Here is a 6,599-nt window from a genome sequence, read left to right as displayed (position 1 = left end):
TATATCAAGGGTTGGGAACCTTTTGGCTGAGAGAGCCATGAATGCCACATATTTTAAAATGTAATTCCGTGAGAGCCATACAATATGTTTAACACTAAATACAAGGATATGTATGCATTTTATGTAAGACCAACACTTTTAAAGTACAATAAGTCTCTGAATTCTTTTTGATAACATTGTTATGCTGTTGCTAACCAATGATGAATAAAGTACTTCTTACCATTAATGTGACTTCTGGTGCTGCATGGTTTTCCTGATGGCTTTGTAGTCTGGTTGATATGTGGTGAGATTAAGCTTCACGCAGTCGTTGAGACTTCCATCCATTAAACGTGATCATAGGTTGGTCTTAACATTCTTTAGATGTAAGAAAGACTGCTCACATGCATATGTAGAGCCAAACATTGTCAGTACAGCAATACTCACATGCTGCAGTGTGTGGTATGTGAAGGGAAGTGCGTTCCAAGTTTTGACAATCAACTGGTCCGCGGGTTGAATTTTTTTTATTTCTCCCCACTTGTGTTTGTTCGCCAACTCTGCTTGCTGTCATGAAAGTCTTTCCAAATCTTCATTCAGTGGCTTGAACTTATTCACCCACATGTCTGAGGCCTTCAGGTCAGCCGCTTGTAGCTCAAAATCTCTGATGGAGACACCGGGGATATAACTCAGGTCGGCGCTGTCCACTGCACACTCATGTGGATGGATGATGAACTTAAAAAGACGAGTGCACTCATGAAATTTTTCAAAGCATGCTTTGAATGACTGAAGGAGTTTAGATGTGAAGCCTGCTAGCTGCTGGAGATCAAGATGTTGAGCAGGGTCACTTGCTACGCATGCATCTTTAAACTGTCCCAGTTTTTCAAAGTGTAGTAAATAACCTGTTTCAATGTTGGCGATGACAAGTCCCAGCTTGTTTTCAAATGCAAACACTGCTTGTTGAAGGGATAAGACTATATTTCCAATGCCTTGCATTTTCACATTGAGCTGGTTCAGATGTTCAATCATGTCCATGAGATAGTAGAACTTCAGGTGCCACTCAGTGTTAGCTAACTCAGGATGCTCACGTTTTTCATTTCAAGGAAAGTCCAGATTTTGCTCAGACAAGCTGTAAAATGGCTGAGCACCTTCCCTCTTGACAACCAACACACATTGCTGTTCAGAAGCAGACCAGGATAATTTTTCCCAACTTCATCCAGCAGTGTTTTAAACTGGCAATCATTTAAACCTCAGGCAACAATAAAGTTCACCACCCGAATGACCATTGACATCACCTCACCAAGCTGCTCACCACACATCTGAGCATAAAGCGCCTCCTGATGTAGGATGCAGTGAAAACTTAGGATGGGTCTCTTTTCATGTTCATGAAGAAGGGCTACGAATCCTCTGTTTTTCCCCACCATGCACGGAGCACCATCAGTACACACCAAAATAAGTTTATCCATTGGTAGATTTTTTCTTTAGCAAACTCAGTGAAAGACTTGAATAAATCCTCCTCTCTTGTTGTTTCTTTCATAGGCAAAAGAGCAAGACTTTCCTCATGTAGTGTGTCTCCGACAGTATACCTTGCAATCACACTGAACTGGGATAAATGGCTTATGTCTGTTGACTCATCCAAAGCGAAAGAAAAGAATGGTGCTGCATTTATGTCCTTCACTTGTGTTGCCTCAATTTGATTTGCCATCATGATGGTACAATCATGATGAACAGTTCTTGCTGACAGAGGCATGTCTTTTATTCATTTGATTATCTTGCCTTTATCCAAAAAGTTGTCAAAAAGTTCATTGGCAACATCAAGCATGAATGTTTTGGCATACTCCCCATCTGTGAATGGCTTTTCCATTTCTTACAATTGCTAAAGCACGAGCAAAGCTAGCTGAATTCCAGTCACCTTGTTGTGTCCAAACACGGAGTTGCTGCTGACTAGCTTGCACTCTGCACAGTAGCTCTTGACATGCTTTCTTCCTGCTGTCCCCCACTGGATATTTCAATGCAAATGTAGTATGGCGTGTGTTGATGTGCTGCTTTATATTTGACTGTTTCATCAATGCAATTTTATCTTTGCATATTAAACACACTGCAGAACCTGTGCTCTCCACAAAGGTGAATTGCTCTGTTCATTCCTGCTGAAAAGTACGATACTCCTCATCTTTTTTTCTTTTAGCCATCTTCTTCATCAAAAGGGTTTCTGAAATTAGCTAGCTGACTACTTGATTAAAAGGAGGGAAGTTTACTTCTTGACCTCACAACTACCTGTGTATGTTATGCATTATCCAATAAAAATTTGGTGTTGTCCCGGAGAACAGCTGTGATTGACTTCAGCCACCCATAACCATGAACATGAGTGGAAGGAAATGAATGGATTGTAATACATGAGAATGTTTTATATTTTTAAAGTTATTATTTTTTTATTAAAGATTTGTCTGTGAGCCTAATGCAGCCACCAAAAGAGCCACATCTGGTTCTCAAGCCATAGATTCCCAACCCCTGATATATACTCAATCCTTGTCTACATTTTTGCTGAATTGGTGATAGGCAGCACAAACTCTGGTCCTTCCAGTTTCACTACTTCTATGGCCAGTGGCTGCTGCCGTTGTGGCCATGTAGGTTCTCATTGGATCAGGCAGATGGTAAAGAAACAGTGGAGCCAAAAAGTGGTGGGCCATTCTGTTTATTAAAGTCTTGTACCGGCAGACAAGTAAACAGGCAGGGCAGACTGCTTCCCTCTCATTCAGAGCTCCCAAAGCCCTGACACATTCTCTGGTTCCACAACCCAGAAAATCCTCTCTGGTTCCTCCTGGCATCAAAGGCCCTCACCAGCCTCTGTGGAGCTCCCAAAGCCCCTCTGCTCTGGTTCCACATCTGTACTCCCTCTTCTCTTCCTGAAAATCCCCAGCTGGGGAAAAAAAATCTCTTCTCTAGCAAACATTAGCAGTACAGTGGCCCCTTCCAAGTAGTAAAATAATCCACAATTTGTAATCTGTCGCATTGAGGGCAAACACAGTAGCCTTTCATGGACTACATACACATGGAGCTTCCCAGGCCAATACAAAATATAAGCAAGCAAACCTAAAAAACACATTTTACAAACTTATTTGCCCAATACTCCTATTAAAAATTATTGATCCAATGTTGATTTAAATAATTCCAACTCAAACAATTTGTGGTTATTTCTATATCTGTCTTCTAGGCTATAAGCTTCTGGTGCAAGGCAATTTTTTTCTGCTTTTTAATTTTTTTTTAATTGCCCAACACTGTGCTGGCATATCATAAATGCTCAATAGATGCTGATGTGATGAAGAAGAGAAATTAAATTTAGTCTTGTAAGGTTGGCCAAAGGAGGACATCTGAGTTCAGGCAAGAAAAGTTCATTAGGGGGTCCTCTGCCAGGCTGACTCCTAACGTGGAGGTCAGCGACTGGTTCTCTAACAGGTAGAGTTAAGGGATTCGAGGGTGGAGGCTGGTAGTCATTATAGGATGAATGGTCTGTAAGTTAGAGGACCTTCCACACTTGGGTGAGTCAATCCAGATGTCTGGGGGGAGGTGATCTGGAATGTCCAGTTTTTTTAATGTCCCTTCATCTACTTAAAGGAGGAGAGGGTCATGGCTCCCACCTGCAACTCTATCGGGACTTTATTACTCATAGCCCTTTCAGTCAACCTTTAACTCTAACAAAACACAAAACAAAACAAAACAAAATTAAGCTATCTGTCTTCTTTAATTGTAAGCATAAAATTCTTTTTTATTTTTATTTTATTTATTCATTTTTAGAGAGGAGAGAGAGAGGGAGAGAGAGAGACAGAGAGAGAGAAGGGGGGGAGGAGCTGGAAGCATCAACTCCCATATGTGCCTTGACCAGGCAAGCCCAGGGTTTCCAACCGGCGACCTCAGCATTTCCAGGTCAACGCTTTATCCACTGCGCCACCACAGGTCAGGCAGCATCAAATTCTTAACTCTTTTTTTCATTCTGAGAATTGGTTACAAAAAATAATTTAGTATTATTAATAATTATCATATTCATCCTTTATTTCAATAGAAATTTTAAGTTCCACTGATTATAACTACTATCTGGGTTGGATAGTCCAGTTAATTACTTCCATACAAATAGATTTTGTTTTTATTTAGTTAAATTTTTCAGTCCTTAAAACTTTTAGGATAACAATCACTCCTGAATAGGGAGTTTGTATATCTTCCTCAATATTTAAAATTTATTAGAGCAACAGATTTTTAAATAAAAATATTGCTTTAGTAGTTTCATCACTGGAGGGTAAAATTGTTTTGTTAAAAAAAAAAAACAGCTAAAGATAATTTGTAATTGAATGCTTAACATGAATGTCAGCTATCCACACGATTGCAGTGGTATTTGGATTACAATGGTTAGGTAGGGCTCCCGAGTCAAATGCCCAACTAGCTAGGACTTGGGTGATTCATTTAATCTTCTTTGTTGGTAAAACAGAGGCAGTGATGACATTTACCTTATTGGTTGTTTTGACAATTAGCTATAATTCAGTATATAAAACGTGTAGAACAAAGCCAATCATCAAAGTTATCTTTTATTTATCTCTGCTATCAAAAAGAATATGAGAGTCAGAATGCTAAGAGCAAGAGGTCTAATTGGAATTGAAGGAAAAAGGTGGTCCATGGAATGTCAAACACATCATAACTGAAGCAAGAAACTAACATTCTGTTTGCTTATTTAGCTAGACTTCAAGTGTGCATAATTGTGTTCATTTTCTGTAAAGTCCTTCCTTGTTTTGTTGATATTTTGCATTTTTTCCATTCACCTTTTTTTATGTCTCTCCTTATGCACAATATTTTTAGTTTAATTAATGTACTCCTTTTTATTTCTGTTTGTTCTTGTAAAATTGTATTTTTGTATGAATGCATTTTTTAATTTCTATAAATGTTATTGGTCATATCTCATTGTTTCATGTTTTTAACCAGCAATTTATTTTTATGATTTAATTTTTTCCTGTACACATCTTGTCTACTACTTTTAACTGAAAATCCTTTTTTTTCCCTCTAGGAGCTATTCTTTGAAAAACAGTTAAGATGCTGTATGACAATATTCTTTCCATTTTTCTTGTTGGAATAGTCATTCATGTTCCTGGCTAGAAACCACATCCATAGTTTCCATATTCATAATGTTGGATAAGATGCTATTTCTATTCCTATTAAAAGAGTACCATTCCTAATTGAAGCCTTAAGAAAGTCATCGAAGAAACTATAAAGAAAAAATATGTTCAGTATTATTGCATGGGCCAAGGTTAAATTGCTGAAGAACTGTAACACAAACCTACTTTCCTTGTGTGAAATTCTTAAATAAAACCAAATAAAATATGTTTGTTATTTTATGTTGGGTGCCAGTATATAGTAATGGAGATTCCAGAAACCACTGTGAATTTCATTTATTGAATCTGAAGAAATAAACTGCACTGATGGTAAGATGGTTAACCTTTCTATCTGCTAAATTAAGGAAGCAGAAGTAAAATGATTGCAAAAGCATTGGGAAACCCCAATCTAGTGCCTTTGTTCTTTAACCAATTTTTAAAGAAAAAAAAAAACACACTTGTTAATAGTACGAAGGAGAAGTTCTCAACTTTTTTGGCATTAAAAATATCTTTTCATTAGTTTTTAGTTTTTAAGATAAAGCTGGTTTTCACAATTTTGTATTTAGTATAATTTAGTCCCCCTTCCATCCCCTGGTGAAAATACAACTGAAACAGTACTTAGAGCAACAAAAGAAAAAACAGGTAAAATACCTGTGTGATTTATGGTCAAGTAATAAAAAGCAAGAAAGAACTGAACTTTATTTATTTCTTAGTATTAATTACCTGTTAGTATTTAATTCTTAAGAAAGTTCAAGGAGGATAAAGTTTTTGACATGGTCATTGTTTTTGGTAACATACTTTGCTTATAATTAATAAAGAGTTTTATGGCAATGACTGTTGGACTTAATTTAAATGATTATTTGGTAATGAAAAATAATGTAAAAAATTGAATTAAAAAATACTTGAATAAAAACTAATTTTGGGAAAGATTTTAAGGACGATATGATCATTGGAGATGTTTTTAAGCTGAGAAATGTCACAATATTTCAGTTCTAGATCAATTGAATTCAACAATCAATTACAATAGCCACACATAGCTTGCTAAGTGCTATAAAAGATTTAAGTGATGTAGAAGGGTCTAAGAACTCAGATGTCAAACCACTAGTTGCACAGTTTCCCAAAGACTAAGTTGTTTAAAAAAAATCTCAAAAATGCCGCACCATTTTTTTTGAAGGTTATTATTAAATAATTACGTATGCATAGTACAAAATATGCACTAGGGCATTAGAGGAACTTGGAGTAAATCTTCTCTAAAACAATTCTAACACTTTGTAACTGAAATGTTACACAGTCAAACTTTTCCTCAAATCCAATTCCAATAGTTGTGTTTTCTCACAGATGACTTTTACTTTATAAAGATTCCATGAAATGATATTTACTACATTATTTTAAATGTGTCTATTGTTCTAAACCTTCTATTTGTAGAATCCTTAACATCCCAATCTCTGTGTGAGTGTGTGATAGATTGTTGTTGCTAAAGGTGGGTTCACCTCA

The sequence above is a fragment of the Saccopteryx leptura genome, chromosome 2, assembly GCF_036850995.1.
Source record: "Saccopteryx leptura isolate mSacLep1 chromosome 2, mSacLep1_pri_phased_curated, whole genome shotgun sequence".
Taxonomy (NCBI): Eukaryota; Metazoa; Chordata; class Mammalia; order Chiroptera; family Emballonuridae; genus Saccopteryx; species Saccopteryx leptura.
Note: the sequence above shows the minus strand (reverse complement) of the source record.